We start from the raw sequence: 19,844 nt of genomic DNA on the forward strand, positions 1-19,844 counted from the left end.
CAAAGAGGGATAATAATATTTACTTCATGGAATTCCTGTGATGATTCAATAAGAAAATATATTAAAATGACAGGCTTTTGGTAATTTGGTAGGCGCTCAAGGAGTGGTAACTGGTGTGATGATGATGATGATTATTATTATTATTATTTTGAGATGGAGTCTCGCTCTGTCGCCCAGGCTGGAGTGCAGTGGCATGATCTTGGCTCACTGCAACCTCTGCTTCCCAGGTTCAAGCAATTCTCTTGCCTCAGCCTCCTGAGTATCTGGGATTACAGGCATGTGCCACCACACCCAACTAAATTTTTTGTATTTTTTAGTAGAGACAGGGTGTCACCATATTGACCAGCCTGGTCTCGAACTCCTGACCTTGTAATCCACCAGCCTTGGCCTCCCAAAGTGCTGGGATTGCAGGCGTGAGCCACTGTGCCCAGCCTGATGTGCTTATTATTAAGTCTGGTTTCTCTGAAGCCATCATCGACAGGGAAGAGTTGCTCCTCTGAACTTCTTGCTCTACCGGGAGTCCCTTAATGAATCATTCTTTCCTTCTTGAAACCCTCTCTTCTCTTGGCTTTACCTGCCACCATCTTCTGGAATCCTCCTGCCCTGCTGGCCATTCTTTCTTAGTCTCCTTTGCTAGTTCCTTCTCCTTTGTCCTACCTCTAAATTTTGGAGGGCCCTAGGGCTTGGACCTAGGATCACTCATCTTTTCTCTCTGGGTGTCTGTGACTTTAAACACTCGGGATTCCTGATTATTTCTGCAACCCAGAGACTCAGAACTAACAGCTACTTGATATCTATACTCAGATGTCTAAAAGTCACCTCAAGCCAGGCTTAGGGGCTCACACTTGGAATCCCAGTGCTTTGGGAGGCCAGGAGTTCGAGTTCACCCTGGGTAACATAGCAGGATCCCATCTGTTTGAAAAACGAAAAAAAAATGTTTAGGTTGGGCATGGTGGCTCATGCCTGTGATCCCAGCACTTTGGGAGACCAGGAGTTAGTTCAAGGCCAGGCTGGGTAACATCACAGGACCCCCATCTCTAAAAAAAATTTTTTTAAGGGCACTTCAAAATCAACAATGACTCAAACAGTATTGTGATTACTTTTCTAACCCTTTCCTTCTCCCAGACTTCTCTGCTGTAGAAAATGGTCCTGTCATCTGCCCAGTTGCTCAAGTACAGAAATCCAGGATAGATAGCCCTCAGCCCCTGTATTAGCTATTTATTTGGGGGTAACATATTGCCCCCAAAACTGAGTGGCTTAAAATAATGAACATTTATGGCCAGGTGCTGAGGCTCATGCCTGTAATCCCAACACTTTGGGACGCCAGGGTAGGAGGATCGCTTGAGGCCAGGAGTTAGAGACCAGCCTGGACAAAATTGTGAGACCTCAATTCTACAAAAAATTAAGAATCAACTGAGCATGGTGGTGTGCACCTGTAATCCTAGCTACTTGAGAGATTGAGGCAGGAGAATGACTTGAGCCTGGGAGGTGGAGGGTGCAATGAGCTGAGATCGTGCCACTGCCCTCCAGCCTGGGTGACAGTGAGATCCTGTCAAAAAAAAAAAAAAAAAAAAACCCACAAAATAATAAACATTTATTATCTCACATGAAAAACGGTTTCATTGGGTCAGGATCCAGAGTGACTTAGCTGGGCTAGGGTCTCTCATGAAGTTTCAGTCAAGATGTCCTCTTTGATGCAATTATTTAATGGCCTGCCTGGGCTGGAGAATCTGTTTCCAAGGGGATTCTTCCATGTCTGCTAAGTTAGTGCTGATGGTTGACAGGAAGCATCAAGTCCTTGCCACGTGGACGTCTCCACAGAGCTGCTTGAGGGTTTCCATAGCATGGTAGCTGGCTTCCCCCAGAATGAGTGACCTCAGAGAAACAGAGCAATGTGGAGCTTCAATGTCTTTTCTGACCTTGTCTCGAAAGTTATACAGCATTGCTTCTGCTGCATTATTTTATTATTTATTTATTATTTAATATTTATTATTACATATATGTAATAAATATATAATATATATATATAAATAAAAAAGAGCTCAAGTGATCAGCCTGCCTCGGCCTCCCAAAGTGCTGAGATTACAAGCGTGAGCCACTATACCTGGCTATTTTTAAAAGTATTTTTTAATTTTAATTTTATCTTATTATTACTATTTTTTATACAGAGACAGGGTCTCACTATGTTACCCAGGCTGGTCTGGAACTCCTGCACTAAAGTGATCCTCCTGCCTTGGCCTCCCAAAGTGCTGGGATTACAGGCATGAGCTACCGCACCTGGCATTCTATTCTATTCTATTCTATTCTATTCTATTCTATTCTATTCTATTCATTAGAAATGAGTCCCTAAGTCCAGCCTACATTTAAGGAGAGGAGAACTAAGTTTCCTTCCTTCCTTTCTTCCCTCCTTCCTTCCTTCCTTCTTTCCTTCCTTCCTTCCTTCCTTCTTTTCTCCTTCCCTCCCTCCCTCCCTCCTTCCTTCCTTTTTCTCTTTTCTTTTTTTTTTTTTGAGATAGGATCTCACTCTGTTACCCAGGCTGGAGTGCAATGGCGCCATCTTGGTTCACTGCAACCTCCGCCTCCCAGGCTCAAGCGATCCTCCTGCCTCAGCCAGAGCTTCAGAGCTGAGATTGCTCACCTGAGGAGACCCCACTGGGCAGAAATGTCCAGATGCTAACACCTTCTCCCCCCTTCCCCAATTGTGCTCAGTAAATGGTGTTGCCCAGGGAACATGCGTCCTCAGTTCAAACACAGCAGTTGATCTAGCAAGTGTTATGGCAAATTCTGTCATGGCAAAATCTGTCTTGAAGAGAGGTGTGGGTGGTGCATGTCCATGGCTGCCACACTTCCAGAGAAAGGAAAAAGGAAAACTAAGGAAACAGAAAAAACCCAGCAACTCAAATGCAACCCTCTGGATTATATATCCTCAAATAGTCATAAAAGAAAAATAAATTAGCTGGGTGTGGTGGCGGGCGCCTGTAGTCCCAGCTACTCTGGAGGCCGAGGCATGAGAATCACTTGAACCCAGGAGGCGATGGTTACACATTGTGCCACTGCGCTCAGGCCTGGGTGACAGAGCGAGACTCCAACTCAAAAACAAAAACAAAAACAAAAATGGCCGGGCCTGGTGGCTCATGCCTGTAATCCCAGCACTTTGGGAGGCCAAGGTGGACAGATCACCTGAGGTCAGGAGTTTCAGACCAGCCTGGCCAACATGAAGAAAAAACCCGTCTCTGCTAACAATACAAAAATTGGCTGGGCATAGTGGCAGGCACCTGTAATCCCAGCTACTCCGGAGGCTGAGGCAGGAGGATCACTTGAGCCCAGCAGTTCAAGGCTGTGGTAGTTGGGACTATAGGCACATGCCACCGCCACATCCAGCTAATGTTTTAAATTATTTATGTTTGTAGTGACAGGATCTCGAAGTGTTGTCCAGGCTGGTCTTGAACTCCTGGCCCCAGGTGACCCTTCCACCTTGGCCTCCCAAAGTGCTTGGATTACAGGAGTGAGCTACAGTACCCAGTTGGAAATTGACAATCAATTTTTTAAAAATTTCACATCCAGCCTGAGCAACATGGCAAAACCCCATCTCTACCAAAAAATACAAAAATTAGTTGGATGTGGTGGCACACGTGCTTATAGTCTCATATACTTGGGAGGCTAAAGTGGGCAGATTGCTTGAGCCCTAGAGGTCAGGAAATTAAGGTTGCAGGGAGCCGAGATTGCACCACTGAACTCCAGCCCGGGCAACAGAGCATGACCCTGTCTAAAAAAAAAAAAAGAAGTCACAGAATTGTAGGACATGAATCTCCAAAATGAATGAGCTGAGCTTCTGCTTCTGTCTAAGATGGAGTAACGGGAATGGATTTATTCTCCCACCGGAAACAACTGAAAAAACCAGGCAGAGTATTCAGAACAATGGGGTTCAGATAGCGGACATCAGGCAGCACAGCCCAGTGATCCCTGACAAAAGAGAAACAAAGCTCCTACAATTGTTCAAACCTATTACCTGGAGTGAGTTTCCAGTCACATTACAGGGCGGAGTAACTCAGGCAGAGTCTGATGGTCTACCTGAGTTGAGGAGGTGAAGTTGGGAGACAAGAGGGTAAAGTATTATTAGAAAAGAGTTCTGCACAGAGGGCTAGGCACAGTGGCTCACACCTGCAATCTCAGCCGTTGGGAGGCCGAGGCGGGTGGATCACCTGAGGTCAGGAGTTGGAGAACAACCTGGCCAACATGGTGAAACCCCGTCTACTAAAACTACAAAAAATTAGCCGGGCGTGATGGCGGATTCCTGTAATCCCAGCTACTCGAAAGGCTGAGGCAGGAGAGTCGTTTGAACCTAGGGGGGGCGGAGGTTGAGGTGAGCTGAGACCGTGCCATTGCACTCCAGCCTGGACAACAAGAGCGAAACACTGTCTTAAAAAAATTTAAAAAAAAAATGCCTCACCGAGAAAGAGAATCCTGAAAATTTGCAGGGGATCCTACTTGAGTCTTCAGCCGAGTACTAATCAGTGCATGTGTGTGAGGAAACCGCCTGAGGCCAGGTCAAGACCACCCAACGGAGGAGAGAGAATGATTCCCAGACTCACACAAGGCCAGGAATTGGTTATGGTCCTGCTAGCAAGAGAGACAAGACATTATAATTAACAGGGCATCCGATAGTACTCAGAAGGGTATTGACTCAGTAATGGGGCAAAATTAGCCCTAGACTAAACTCTGTTCTGGTCCCGCCTAACAAAGCTTAAAAATAAGCCTCAAAGGGAACAAACTATTGCAAAGTAACTTCACTTCATCCCAGAACAAAGCTCAAGAATTGTTTTTGTTTGTTTGTTTGTTTATTTGTTTTGAGACGGAGTCTTGCTCTGTTGCCCAGGCTGGAGTGCAGTGGCATGATCGCAGCTCACTGCAACCTCTGCCTCCTGGGTTCACACCATTCTCCTGCCTCGGCCTCTCAAGTAGCTGGGACTACAGGTGCCCACCACCACACCTGGCTAATTTTTTGAATTTTTAGTAGAGACAGGGTTTCACTGTGTTAGCCAGGATGGTCTCAAACTCCTGACCTCATGATCCACCTGCCTCGGTCTCCCAAATTGCTGAGATTACAGGCATGAGCTACCGCGCCTGGCAATAATTGTTGTTAGAAAATAAATCTAGGCCACGCATGGTGCCTGGGCAACAGAGCAAGACTCTGTCTCAAAAATAAATAAATAAATAAATAAACAAATAAATAAATAAATATTAATCAGTCAATCAATCTAGGCCAGACACGGCAGTTCACGCCTATAATCCCAGCACTTTGGGGGGCTGAGGTGGGTGGATCACTTGAGCTCAGGAGTTCAAGACCAGCCTGGCAAATATGGTGAAACCCCGTCTCTACTAAAAATGCAACAATTAGCCAGGCGTGGTGGCGCATGCCTGTAATTCCAAATACTCAGGAGGCTGAGGCAGGAGGATCACTTGAACTCAGGAGGCAGAGGTAGCAGTGAGCTGAGATCGAGCCACTGTACTCCAGCCTAGGGGACAGAGTGAAACTGTGTCTCAAAAAAAAAAAAAAAAAAAAAAAAGAAAGGCCGGGCGCAGTGGCTCATGCCTGTAATCCCAGCACTTTGGGAGGCCGAGGAGGGCAGATCAAGAGGTCAGGAGATCGGGACCATCCTGGCTAACCTCGTGAAACCCCGTCTCTACTAAAAATACAAAAAATTTAGCTGGGCGTGGTGGCGGGCACCTGTGGTCCCAGCTGCTTGGGAGGCTGAGGCAGGAGAATGGCGTGAACTCAGGAGGCAGAGCTTGCAGTGAGCCGAGATTGCACCACTGCACTCCGACCTGGGCAACAGAGCCAGACTCCGTCTCAAAAAAAAAAAAAAAAAAGAGCCAGGTACAGTAGCTCACACCTGTAATCCCAGCACTTTGGGAGGCTACAGTGGGCGGATCACCTGAGGTCGGGCTTCGAAACCAGCCTGGCCAACACGGTGAAACCCCGTCTCTACTAAAAATACAAAAATTAGCTGGGCATGGTGGTAGGTGCCTGTAGTCCCAGCTACTTGGGAGGCTGAGGCGTGAGAATCACTTGAATCCTGGAGGTAGAGTTTGTAGTGAGCCGAGATCGTGCCACTGCACTCCAGCCTGGGTGACACAGCAAGACTCTGTCTTGAAAAACAAAACAAAACCAAACAAAAAACAGCAAGATGGTAGATTTTAAATAAACAGTTTAATGATACTTAATACATTTATACAGTTGTGCAACCAAGATGGTAGATTTAAACTCAATCAAATCAATAATTACAATAGATATCCATAATCTAGACAACCCAATTAACAGGCAGATGAAAAAGCAACACCCATCTATATGCTATCTACAAGAAGCCAACTTTAAAAATAAAGACACAAGGCCAGTCACGGTGTCTTGTGCCTGAAATCCCAGTAGTTTGGGAGGCTGAGGCAGGCAGATTGCTTGAGCCCAGGAGTTCGAGGCCAGCCTGGGCAACACGGTGAAAACCCATCTTTACTAAAAATACAAAAAATCAGCCAGGAGTGATGGCATGTTCCGATAGTACCAGCTACTCGGGAAGCTGAGTCTTGCAATTTGAGGTTGCAGTGAGCCAAGATCATTCCACTGAACTCTAGCCTGGGTGATGGGAGTGAGACTCTATCTCAAAAAAGGAAGTAAAAAAAAAAAAAAAAAAAAGGCACAAATAGGTAGAAAGTACAAGAATATGCTACACTAATCAAAGGAATGCTGGAGGCCAGGGCACGATGGCTCAAACCTGTAATCCCAGCACTTTGGGAGGCTAAGGCAAGTGGATCAACTGAGGTCGGGAGTTCGAGACCAGCCTGACTAACATGGAGAAACCCCATCTCTACTAAAAATACAAAATTAGCTAGGCGTGGTGGCGCATGCCTGTAATCCGTTACTCAGGAGGCTAAGGCAGGAGAACCACTTGAACTTGGGAGGTGGAGGTTGTGGTGAGCCGAGATCAGGCCATTGAATTCCAGCCTGGGCAACAAGAGGCAAAGTCTGTCTCAAAAAAAAAAAAAGAATGTTGGAGTGGCTATGTTAATAGAGGATAGGCCATGCCAAAATGAATTTAAAGGACTCTTATCTTGTTTAGGTATACCATGCATAAGCAAAGGACACAAATCTTACTCTTATCTTGTTTAGGTATAATATGCATAAGCAAAGGACACAAATCTTATGTAATAACTTAATAAATTTTCCCATAAGTATATGATATAACATTTCCCAGATTCACAATGCAGAACTTTTTTTTTCTCTCTTTTTAGTTTTTGAGACAGGGTCTTGCTCTGTTGCCCAGGCTGAAGTGCAATGGCACGACCTTGGCTCATTGCAACCTCTGCCTCCTGGGTTCAAGCAATTCTCTTGCCTCAGCCTCCTGAGTAGCTGGGATTACAGGTGTGTGCAACCACACCCAGCTAATTTTTTGTATTTTTAGTAGAGATGGGGTTTTGCCATGTTGGCCAGGCTAGTCTTGAACTCCTGACCTCAGCTGATCCTCTCGTCTCAGCCTCCCAAAGAGTTGGGATTACAGGAGTGAGCCAACGCGCTTGACCTAATTTTTGTATTTTTAGTAGAGATGGGGTTTTGCCATGTTGGCCAGGCTTGTCTTGAACTCTTGGGCTTAATCGATCAGCCAGCCTCAGCCTCACAAAATACTGGGATTATAGGCGTGAGCCACCCCAGCCAGCACAGAACATTTTCCATCTCCAGAATGCACCCCCATCCCAAACCTGTCCCTACAGGTAACTGTTTCTGTCTTCTTTTAAAACAGGGTTTTGTTGTTGTGTCTGGCTCTGTAGCCCAGGCTGGAGTGCAGTGTCATGATCTTGGCTCACTGCAATCTCAACCTCCCGGGCTCAAGTGATTCTCCTGCCTCAGTCTCCCAAGTAGCTGGAATTACAGGTGTGTGCCACCACACCTGGCCAAATTCTATATTTTTAGTAGGGATGAGATTTCACCATGTTGGCCAGGCTGGCCTTAGCCTCCCAAGTGCTGGGATTACAGGTGTGAGCCACTGCACCTGGCCCATCATAATTGTGTTTTGTTTGTTTTGCTTATTTATGGGTTTTCTTTTTTTTTTTTTTTTTTTGCCTGTTATTGAACTTCATAGAAATGGAATTATTATATAGTACATACTCTTTTATATCTGGTTTCTTTCACTCAACAATTATGTCTGTAAGATTCATCCATATTGTTGAATGTATTATAATTATTTTGAGACAAGGTCTCACTCTGTTGCCCAAGTTGGAGTGCAGTGGTGATGGCAGCTCACTGCAGCCTCGACCTCCCAGGATCAAGCAGTCCTCCCACCTCAGCTGCCTGAGTAGCTGGGACTAGTTAATTTATGTATTTTTTTGGGTACAGACCAGGTTGCAGTTTTGTCATGTTGCCCAGGATGCTCTCGAACTCCTGGGCTCAAGTGACTCTCCCACCTCAGACTCCAGAGTAGCTGGAACCATAGGCATGTGCCACCATGCCCAGCTAATTTTTTTGGTAGTGATGGCTTCACACTATATTGTCCAGGCTTGTCTCCAGCTCCTGGGCTCAAGCAAACCTTCTGCCTCAGCCTCCCAAAGTGCTGGGATTACAGGCACAAGCCACTAGGCCCGGCCCATTTTCAATGCTGTATGGAATTCCGTTGTGTGACTACAACACAATTTATTTATCCATTGTACTATTGATGGACATCAGGTTTGTTCTAGTTCTTGGCTATACATGATTTTTGCTGGAAATATACGTTGATATTTCTTGTGTACTTACCTTAGAGTTGCTAGATAATAAGGTAAGCTTATGTTTATCTTTCACAGAAGTTGTCAAAGAGTTTTCCAGAAGAATGACACCAATTTGCACTCCCATCATAAATTTTCAGTTTTTCACATTTTAGCCATACTTGTCCATGTGCAGAATAGGTGTCTCATTGTGGCTGCAATTTGCATTTTCCTGATACCTGGTGATTTGAGTACTTATGTATTTGTTGGGTATTTGGATATCTCTTTTGTGACATGTGTTCAACTGTTTTGCCTATTTTAAAAAAATTAGATTGTTTTACTTTTTAAAATTAGTTAATAGGAGTTGTTTATGTATTCTGTGGTTTGATTTTTCGTCTTTGTGGTATCTTTTGATGAACAGAGGTTGTTTATTTTAATGAAGTCAAATATATCAATCTTTTACTTTATGGCTAATGCTTATTGTGTCCTGATCAAGAAATCTTTGCCTACCCCAAGGCCATGAAAATATTCTTCTATAATTTTTCTAGAAGGTTTATTGTTTTTAATCTCTTGCACTGAAGTCTGTTATACATCTCAAATTAATCTGAGTGTAAGCTTGAAACGGGAGAGCCAAGACTCAATTTTTTTTTTTTTTTTTTTTTTGAGACGGAGTCTCGCTCTGTCGCCCAGGCTGGAGTGCAGTGGCCGGATCTCAGCTCACTGCAAGTTCTGCCTCCCGGGTTCATGCCATTCTCCTGCCTCAGCCTCCTGAGCAGCTGGGACTACAGGCGCCCGCCACCTCGCCCGGCTAGTTTTTTTGTATTTTTTAGTAGAGACAGGGTTTCACCAGGTTAGCAAGGATGGTTTCGATCTCCTGACCTCGTGATCTGCCCGTCTCGGCCTCCCAAAGTGCTGGGATTACAGGCTTGAGCCACCGCGCCCGGCCAAGACTCAATTTTTTTCTCTGTGGATATCCAGTTGCTCTAACACTATTTATTGGAAAGATCATTTCCCCACTGAATTGCAGATGGGTCTTTGATGTAAATTAGGTGATGATGTATCTGTAGGTCTGTTTCTGTACTCTATTCTGTACCAGTGGTAGTCTATTTGCCCATTCTTGTGCAAACTACTTATTTTTATTTTTATATTGAGATGGAGTCCGCTCTGTCATCCAGGTTGGAGTATAGTGGATCTCCAATCTTGGCTCACTGCAACTTCCATCTCCCGGGTTCAAGCAATTCTCCTGCCTCAGTCTCTCAAGTAGCTGGGATTACAGTGCGTGCCATCATGCCCAGCTAATTTTTGTATTTTTAGTAGAAACGGGGTTTTGCCATGTTGGCAGGCTGGTCTCGAACTCCTGACCTTAGGTGATCCTCCCGCCTCAGCCTTCCAAAGTGCTAGGATTAGAGGCATGAGCCACCGTGCCCAGCCACTAACTACTTATTATTTCTAACAGTTTATCCACAGATTCTACTGGATTTTCTATATACAAAATCATGTTGTCTAAATATAGTTTAGCTTTTTCCTTTCCAGTCTTCATATCCTTTTCTTACCTAATTGCACTGGTTAAAACCAATAAGATGTTGAAGCCCGGCGCGGTGGCTCACATCTGTGATCGACAGCACTTTGGGAGGCCGAGGCAGATGGATCATGAGGTCAGGAGATTCAGACCATCCTGGCTAACATGGTGAAACCCCGTCTCTACTAAAAATAAAAAAAAAGTAGCCGGGCCTGGTGGTGGGTGCCTGTAGTCCCAGTTACTCGGGAGGCTGAGGCAGAGCTTGCAGTGAGCTGAGATCACGCCACTGCAATCCAGCCTGGGCTACTGAGCAAGACTCCTTCTCAGAAAAAAAAAACAACAAAAAAACAAAAACCAATATGATGTTGAATAAAAGTGGTGAAAGTGGACTTTCTTGTCTTATTCCCAAACTCAGAGAACATTTAGTATTTTATTATTAAGTATGATGCTAGCTATAATTTTTCTTAAACAATTGTTTTATATATATAGATATGTATAATTGATATATAATTGATGTGCTACTTATACAGGATTCATTTTTTTATTGATGTCTAATTTATATACAACAAAATGCACAGATTTTCTAGTAAATGGCTTTTACGAACCCACTACCTCAATTAATATATCAAACATTTTCATCACCTCAATAGGTTCCCTCATGCCTCTTTCCAGGAAATCTCCAGGGGCAACCACTCTTATTTCTATTCCATAGATTAAATTTTCCCTATTCTAGAACTTCATATAAATGAAATTATTCAATATGTACTCTTTTGTGTCTGGCTTTTTAAAAAAACTATTCATAAGACTTTCACAATTTATCATGTTCTTGCATGCATCTGTAGTTAGTTCCTTTTTTATTGGTGAGTGGTTTCCCATGATACGAATGTATTACAACTTATTTATTCAATCACATGTTGATGGACATTTGTGTTGTTTCCAGTTTGAGCTTATTATGAATATAAATGCTATAAACATTCTTGTCCCGGTGTGGTGGCTCACGCCTGTAATCCCAACACTTTGGGAGGCCAAGGAGGGCAGATCACCTGAGGTAAGGAGTTCGAGACCAGCCTGGCCAGCATGGTGAAACCCATCTCTACTAAAAATACAAAAATTAGCTAGGTGGGGTGGTGGGTGCCGGTAATCCCAGCTACTTAGGAGGCTGAGGTGAGAAAATGGATTGAACCTAGGAGGCAGAGGTTGCAGTGAGCTGAGATAGCGCCACTGCACTCCAGCCTGGGTGACAGAGCGAGACTCTGTCTCAAAAAACAACAGCAACAACAACAACAAAACGCAAAAACATTATTGTACAAGTCTTTGTGTGGACATGTGTTTTCATTTCTTTTGGGTAAAACCTAAGAGTGGAATTGCTGAGTCATAGGGTAGGTGCATCTTTATTGCCAAACTGTTTTTCAAAGTGGTTGTACTATTTTATAATACATGTCAGAGAGTTCTGGTTGTCCACATCTTCTCAACATGTAGTAGCATTTTCAGACTTTAGTTTTAACCATTCTGATGAGCATGTTGTTGTTTTAGTTGCTGTTATTATTATTATTATTATTATTATTATTATTATTATCATTATTTGAGACAGAGTCTCACTCTGTCGCCCGGGCTGGAGTGCAGCGGCGTGATCTCAGCTCACTGCAACGTCCGCCTCCCAGGTTCGAGCAATTCTGGTGGCCTCAGCCTTCCAAAGTGCTGGGATTACAGGCACATGCCACCATGCCCAGCTAATTTTTGTATTTTTAGTAACAGACAGGGTTTCACCATGTTGGTCAGGCTGGTCTCAAACTCCTGACCTCGTGATCCACCTGCCTCAGCCTCCCAAAGTGCTGGGATTACAGGCATGAACCACCACACCCAGCTAGTTATTATTATTATTATTTTTGAGATGGAGTCTTTGTTCTCTGTCGGCCAGGCTGGAGTGCAGTGGCACAATCTCAGCTCACTGAAACCTCTGCCTCCCAGGATCAAGCGATTCTGTTGCCTTGGCCTCCCAAGTAGCTGGGATGACAGGTGCCCACTATCACACCGGCTAGTTTTTGTATTTTTAGTAGAGACTGAGTTTCACCATGTTGTCCAGGCTGGTCTTGAACTCCTGACCTCAAGTGATCTGCCTGCCTCAGCCTCCCAAAGTGCTGGGATTACAGGCGTGAGCCACTGCCCCCGGCCTCAAATATCTTCTTTTGTGAAATGTCTCTTCAAGTCTTTTTTAACTTTAATCAATTTTTTTGAGACAGGGTCTTCTTGCTTTGTCGCCAAGGCTGTAGTGCAGTGGCACAATCATGGCTCAATGCAGCCTTCACCTCCTGGGCCCAAGAGATCCTCCCACCTTAGCCTCCTGAGTAGCTGGGACCACAGGCTCGCACCACCACACCTGACTAATTTTTGTATTTTTTGTAGAGATGGAGTTTTGCCATGTTGCCCAGGCTGGTCTCGAACTCCTGGGCTCAAGCAATCCTCCCACCTCGGCTTCTCAAAGTGCTGGGATTACAAGCATGAGCCACTGCACCCTGCCATGTCTTTTGCCTTTAAAAAAAATTAGATTATTTGTCCATTATTGAGTTGTGGAAGTTATTCATTTCTTCTGTATATAAGTCCTGTATCACATATATGCAGGTGATTATTTTCTCTCGTTTGGTATCTTACCTTTTCATTTTACAAAGGTATTATTTGATGAATGGAGTTTTTAATTTTAAGAATGTCCAATTTATCATTTTGTTTTCTTTTATGGTTGGTACATTTTTATCCTAAGAAATCTTTGTCTACTCCAAGGCTGCAAAATCTTATGTTTTCTTCCAGGAGATTTATAGTTTCAGCTTTTTACATTTAGGTCCGTGATCTACCTTGAATTAATCTTTGTGAATGGTGTAAGGTGAGAGTTGAAGTCTCTGCACTTGTCGGCACTTTCATTTCCCCACTGAAGTACCTTGACTCTTTTGTCAAAAATGAATTATTATATATATGGGTTTGTTTATGAACACGCTTTTCCACTGATGTATTTGTCTCTGCCACACCAATACTATGTTATCTTGATTACTATAGCTTTGTAGTGAGTCTTAAAATCCAATAGTGTAAGTTTTTCAAGTTTGTTCTTCTTTTTCAAAATTGTTTTGTCTATTCTAGGTCTTCTGTTTTTCCATATAAATGATGGAATCAGCTTGTCCATTTCTCTTTTAAAAACCTGCTGAGATTTTGATTGTGATGGCATTGAATCTATATATCAACATGGAGAGACATGACATCTTAACAATATCGAGTCTATTCTACGAACATGATGCATCTCTCTATGTGTTTAAGTTGTCTTTTATTTCTTCAAGCAACATTTTTGTATTTTTATAATAGAGGTCTTGCATATATTTCGTAAAACTATTAGTGTTTTATGTTTTTTGATATTATTGCTAATGATGTTTCTAAAATTTGATTTTTCAATTATTTGTTGCTGATAGAAATGCAATTGACTTTTTGGTATGTTGACAATGTTGTTGCTAACTTCACTCATTGATTGTAATATAATAGTTTTTGTAGATTCTTCAGGATTTTCTCTGTATATAACCTTGTTGTACAAATACAGACTTATTTTTCAGACTTTATGCTTGTAAGTTGTTTTATTTCTTTATTGAGCTAGCTAGGATAATGTTGAATAGAAGCAATTAGAATAGACATCCTTATTTATTTGTTTCTAGTATTAGCAGCAAAGCTCTCAATATTGTACCATTAAATACAATGTCAATTGTGGGGTTTTTTTGTTTTTTTTTTTTTGAGATACCTTCCATCAAATAGAGGAAAGTGTTTTTTATTCTAGTTTTCAAAAATCATGAATAATGATTAAATTTTGCCAAATGTTTTTTCTGCAACTATTGAAGTAGTTGTTTAGATTTTTTACTTTATGTTGTTAATGTGATTAGTTACATTTTTTGGTATATTAAATTTACTTTGCCTTATTGCACAAAACTGCATTTGGTCATTATTATGAGTTATCTTTTTAAAAAATGTATACTGGCTGGGCACAGTGGCTCACACCTGTAATTCCAGCACTTTGAGAGGCCAAGATGGGTGGATCACTTGAGCTCAGGAGTTCGAGACCACCATGGACAACATAGTGAGACCTTGTCTCTGCAAAAAATATAAAAATTAGCCAAGGCTGGAGGCTTGCTTGAGCCCAGGAGTTTGAGACCATTCTGGGCAACATAGAGAGACACTGTCTCTCTAAAAAATAAAAAAATTGGCTAGGTGTGGTGACATACTTGTATAGTCCCAGCTACTAGGGAAGCTGAAGTGGGAGGATTACCTGAGCCCAAGAGGTCAAGGCTACAGTGAGGGGCGATCGCACCACTGCACTCCAGCCTGAGTAACAGAGTGAGACCTTGCCTCCAAAATAATAGTAACAATTGAAAAAACTTCAAAATATAAAAGTTAAAAATAAATGTATTGCTGAATTTGGTTTGTGATATATATATACACATGTGTGTGTATATATATACACACACACACATACACACACACATATATATTTATTTTTTAGATGGAGTTTTTGCTCTTGTTGCCTAGGCTGGAGTGCAACGGTGCAATCTCAGCTCACTGCAACCTCTGCCTCCTGGGTTCAAGCGATTCTCCTGCCTCAGCCTCCCTAGTCGCTGGGATTACAGGCACGCACCACCACACCCAGCTAATTTTATATTTTTAGTAGAGATGGGGTTTCTCCATGTTGGTCAGGCTGGTCTCGAATTCCCAACTTCAGGTGATCCGTCCGCCTAGGCCTCCCAAAGTGTTGGGATTACAGGCATGAGCCACTGCGCCTGGCTTTGTTTGTTGTTGCCTTTTTTTTTTTTTTTTTTTTTTTTTTTTTTGAGACAGAGTCTTGCTCTGTTGCCCAGGCTGGAGTACAATGGTGTGATCTCGGCTCACTGCAACCTCCACCTCCTGGGTTGAAGCAATTCTCCTGCCTTGGCCTCCCTAGTAGCTGAGATTACAGGTGCCCACCACCACACCCAGCTAATTTTTATATTTTAGAATAGACGGGGTTTCATCATGTTGGCCAGGCTGGTCTCAAATTCCTGACCTCAAGCAATCCATCCGCGTTGGCCTCCTAAAGTGCTGTGATTATAGGCATGAGCCACTGTGCCCAGCCTGATTTGCTATATTTTGTGTAGGATTTTGTATATATATTTATGAGACATCCTGGCCTGTGAATTTCCTTTCTTTGTACTATCCTTGTCAGCTTTTGGTATTACAGTTATGCAAGTCTCAGAAAATGAATTGGGAAGTGTTCCTTTTTTCTCTGTTCTCTGAGTTTGTATAAGATGGTATTATTTCTTCCTTACATGTTTGGAAGAATTGCCTCAGTGGACCCGCCTGGGCTTGAAGTTTTCTCTGTGGGAAGATTTTATTTTATTTTATTTTATTTTGTTTATTTATTTTTTTGAGACAGAGTCTCATTCTGTCAGCCAGGCTGGAGTGCAGTGGCACGATCCCGGCTCACTGAAACCTTTGCCTCCCAGGCTCAAGCAATTCTCCTGCCTCAGCCTCCTGAGTAGCTGGGATTACAGGCCTGTGCCACCACGCCCAGATAATTTTTGTATTTTTAGTAGAGACGGGGGTTTCACCATGTTGGCCAGGCCAGTCTCGAACCCCTGACCTCAGGTAATCCGCCTGCCTTGGCCTCCCAAAGTGCTGGCATTACAGACGTTAGCCACCTTGCCCAGCCGGGAAGATTTTAAATTAATTCAACGTCTTTTTTTTTTTTTTTGAGACAGAGTCTCATATTGTTGTTCAGGCTGGAGTGCAGTGACGTGATCTTAGCTCATTGCAACCTCCGCCTCCTGGGTTCGAGCAGTTCTCTGCCTCAGCCTCCCGTGTAGCTGGGATTACAGGCACCTGACACTACGCCTGGCTAATTTTTGTATTTTTAGTAGAGACAAGGTTTCACCATGTTGGCCAGATTGGTCTTGAACTCCTGACCTTGTGATCCATCCGCCTTGGCCTCCCAAAGTGCTGGGATTACAGGCGTGAGCCACTTCGCCCGGCCTTCGACTTCTTTAACAGATACAGGCGTATTGTGATCTCAAAAATCAGAAAATTCGGGCCGGGTGCGGTGGCTCAAGCCTGTAATCCCAGCACTTTGGGAGGCCGAGACGGGCGGATCACGAGGTCAGGAGATCGAGACCATCCTGGCTAACATGGTGAAACCCCGTCTCCACTAAAAAATACAAAAAATTAGCCGGGCGAAGTGGTGGGCGCCTGTAGTCCCAGCTACTCGGGAGGCTGAGGCAGGAGAATGGCGTGAACCCGGGAGGCGGAGCTTGCAGTGAGCTGAGATCCGGCCACTGCACTCCAGCCTGGGCGACAGAGCGAGACTCTGTCTCGGGAAAAAAAAAAAAAAAAATCAGAAAATTCTTATAAATTTTTTTTTCTTTTTTTCTTTTTTTTTTTTTTGAGACGGAGTCTCACTCTGTCGCCCAGGCTGGAGTGCGGTGGCCAGATCTCAGCTCACTGCAAGCTCCGCCTCCGGGGTTTACGCCATTCTCGTGCCTCAGCCTCCCGAGTAGCTGGGACCGCAGGCGCCCGCCACCTTGCTCGGCTAGTGTTTTGTATTTTTTAGTAAAGACAGGGTTTCACTGTGTTAGTCAGGATGGTCTGGATATCCTGACCTCGCGATCCACCCGTCTCGGCCTCCCAAAGTGCTGGGATTACAGGCTTGAGCCACCGCGCCCAGCCAAAATTTGTAAATATTCTTATGATACTGTGTTTTCTCTTAAGGAATTTGCCCATATTATCTCAATTTTCAAATGCCGATGTAAAGTTGTTTATAATATCCTGCTATTATCTTTTTGACATCTGTAGAGTCTATAGTAATGTTTCCCTTTTTATTTCTTATTCTTTCTTTCTTTCTTTTTTTTTTTTTTTTTGAGACAGAGTCTCTCTCTGTCACCCAGGCTGGAGTACAATGGCGCGATCTTGGCTCACTGCAAACTCCACCTCCTGGGTTTAAGCAATTCTCCTGCCTCAGGCTTCCTAGTAGCTGAGATTACAGATGCCCGCCTCCACACACAGCTAATTTTTTTGTATTTTTAATAGAGATGGGGTTTCGCCATGTTGGCCAGGCTGGTCTCGAACTCGTGACCTCAGGTAATCCACGCCTTGGCTTCCCGAAGTGCTGAGATTACAGGCGTGAGCCACCGCACCCGGGCTTTTATTTCTAATATTTGTTACTTGTGATCTCTTTCCCTCCTTCTCTTTTTACCTTGATCTTTCCTGCTATTTATTACTTTTAGAGGTCTTTAGTAATTTTAGAGATCTTTCCAAAGAACCAGTATTTGTCTTTGTTGATTTTCTCCATTCTATATTTGTTTCCTATTTTATTGATTTCTTCTCTTCTCTTTAACATTTTGTTCCAGGCCGGGCGCAGTGGCTCACACCTGTAATCCTAGCACTTTGGGAGGCTGAGGCGGGTGGATCACCTGAGGTCGGGAGATCGAGACTAGCCTGATCAACATGGAGAAACCCCGTCTCTACTAAAAATACAAAATTAGCTGGGCGTGGTGGCGCATGCCTGTAATCCCAGCTACTCGAGGTGCTGAGGCAGGAGAATCGCTTGAACCCAGGAGGCAGAGGTTGCCGTGAGCTGAGATCGCGCCATTGCACTCCAGCCTGGGCAACAAGAACGAAACTCTGTCTAAAAACAAAACAACAACAACAAAAAACATTTTGTTCCTTCTACTTTTGGGGGAAGGGGAGTGTTAAATGCTCTTCTTGTAAAAATTTATTTTAATGGATGCTTAAATCATTGATTTTTGTTCTTCGATGTATTTAAGTCTATACATTTCTCCTTAAGCATGTTTGGGGCAATATTCCATTATCATTCAGTTCAAAATACTTTATAACTTCCATGGTGTTTCTTCTTTGACCCCCATGACCTATTTAGAGGTGTATTAATTAATTTCGGAACATTTGGGGAGAATTCTCTAGTTATCTTTTAGTTATTGACTTCCAGCTCAACTTCACTGAGTCCAGAGAGCATACTACACATGATTTCAGGAATTGGAAATTCGTTAACACTTGCTTTATGGCCCAGCATATGGTCAATTTTGTTAAGTGTCAAAATTGGTACTTGAGAAGCATGTGCCTTCTGTAGTTGTTGGTTTCCTCCTGGTTTTTAAAATAATATCCTATAAATGTCAGTTAGGGAAATTTGTTTAATTACATTGTTCAAATCCTCTACTGACTTTTAAAAAATCTACTTGTCTATCAGTTACTGGGACAGCTGTGTCAAAAATCTCCAACTATGACTGGGAATTTTGGGGGTTTGCCTATTTCTTCTTCAATTTTTTTTTTTTTTTTTTTTAGTTAGGTTCTTGCTTTGTCACTCAGGCTGGAAAGCAGTGGCATGACCATGGCTCACTACAGCTCCGAATTCCTGGGCTCCAGGGATCCTCCCATCTCAGCCTCTTGAGTAGCTGGGATTACAGGTGCATGCTACCACGCCTACCTATTTTTAGTTTTAGTTTTTTGTAGAGATGAGGTTCTCACTATGTTGCTTGGGCTGGTCTTGAACTCCTGATCTCAAGAGATCCTGGCACCTTGACCTCTTAAAGCATTGGGATTACAGGCATGAGCCAACACGCCTGGCCTGTTCATGAATTCTGTCCATTTTTGCTTTATGTATTTTGAGGTTATATTATCAGATGAGTATTTAGAACTGTTATATTTTCCTGTTGAATTGACCCTTTTATGATCATGAAATGTCCCTCTGTTTTTGTTTTTCTTTTCTTTGTTGTTTGTTTTTTTAAACAGAGCCTCACTCTGTCACCCAGACTGGAGTGCAATGGCATGATCTTGGCTCACTGCAACATCCACCTCCTGGGTTCAAGTGATTCTCATGTCTCAGTCTCCCAAGCAGCTGGGATTACAGGAGTGCGCCACCACACCTGGCTAATTTTTTTGTAGTTTTAGTGGAGATGGGGTTTCACCATGTTGCCCAAGCTGGTCACAAACACCAGCCTTGGCCTCCCAAAGTGCTGGGATTACAGGCATGAGCCACCTGGCCCAGTTCCCTCTTTGTTTTTAGTAATACTTCTTGCCCTAAAGATTACTTTGTCTGATATTAATATAGCTACAACAACTTTATGTTGGTTAGCGCTTGCATTATATCTTTTTTTCATCTTTTAATTGTAGTATTTACTTATTTATTTATTTATTTATTTTTTGTAGAGATGGGGTTTTGCCATGATGCCCAGGTTGGTCTTCAACTCCTGAGCTCGAAGCGATCTGCCTGACTTGGCCTCCCACAGTGCTGGGATTATGGGCATGAGCCACCACACCCGGGCCTCATCCTTTAATTGTAACCCTTCTGTATCCTTATATTGACCACTTGCACCCCCAAAACTGCTGAATTTATATTGAAGATGTGGCTCTTTTTTTTTTTTTTTTTTTTTTTTTTTGAGACGGAGTCTCGCTCTGTCGCCCAGGCTGGAGTGCAGTGGCCGGATCTCAGCTCACTGCAAGCTCCGCCTCCCGGGTTTACGCCATTCTCCTGCCTCAGCCTCCCGAGTAGCTGGGACTACAGGCGCCCGCCACCTTGCCCGGCTAGTTTTTTGTA

Source organism: Chlorocebus sabaeus, chromosome 16, assembly GCF_047675955.1.
Source record: "Chlorocebus sabaeus isolate Y175 chromosome 16, mChlSab1.0.hap1, whole genome shotgun sequence".
NCBI classification, from domain to species: domain Eukaryota; kingdom Metazoa; phylum Chordata; class Mammalia; order Primates; family Cercopithecidae; genus Chlorocebus; species Chlorocebus sabaeus.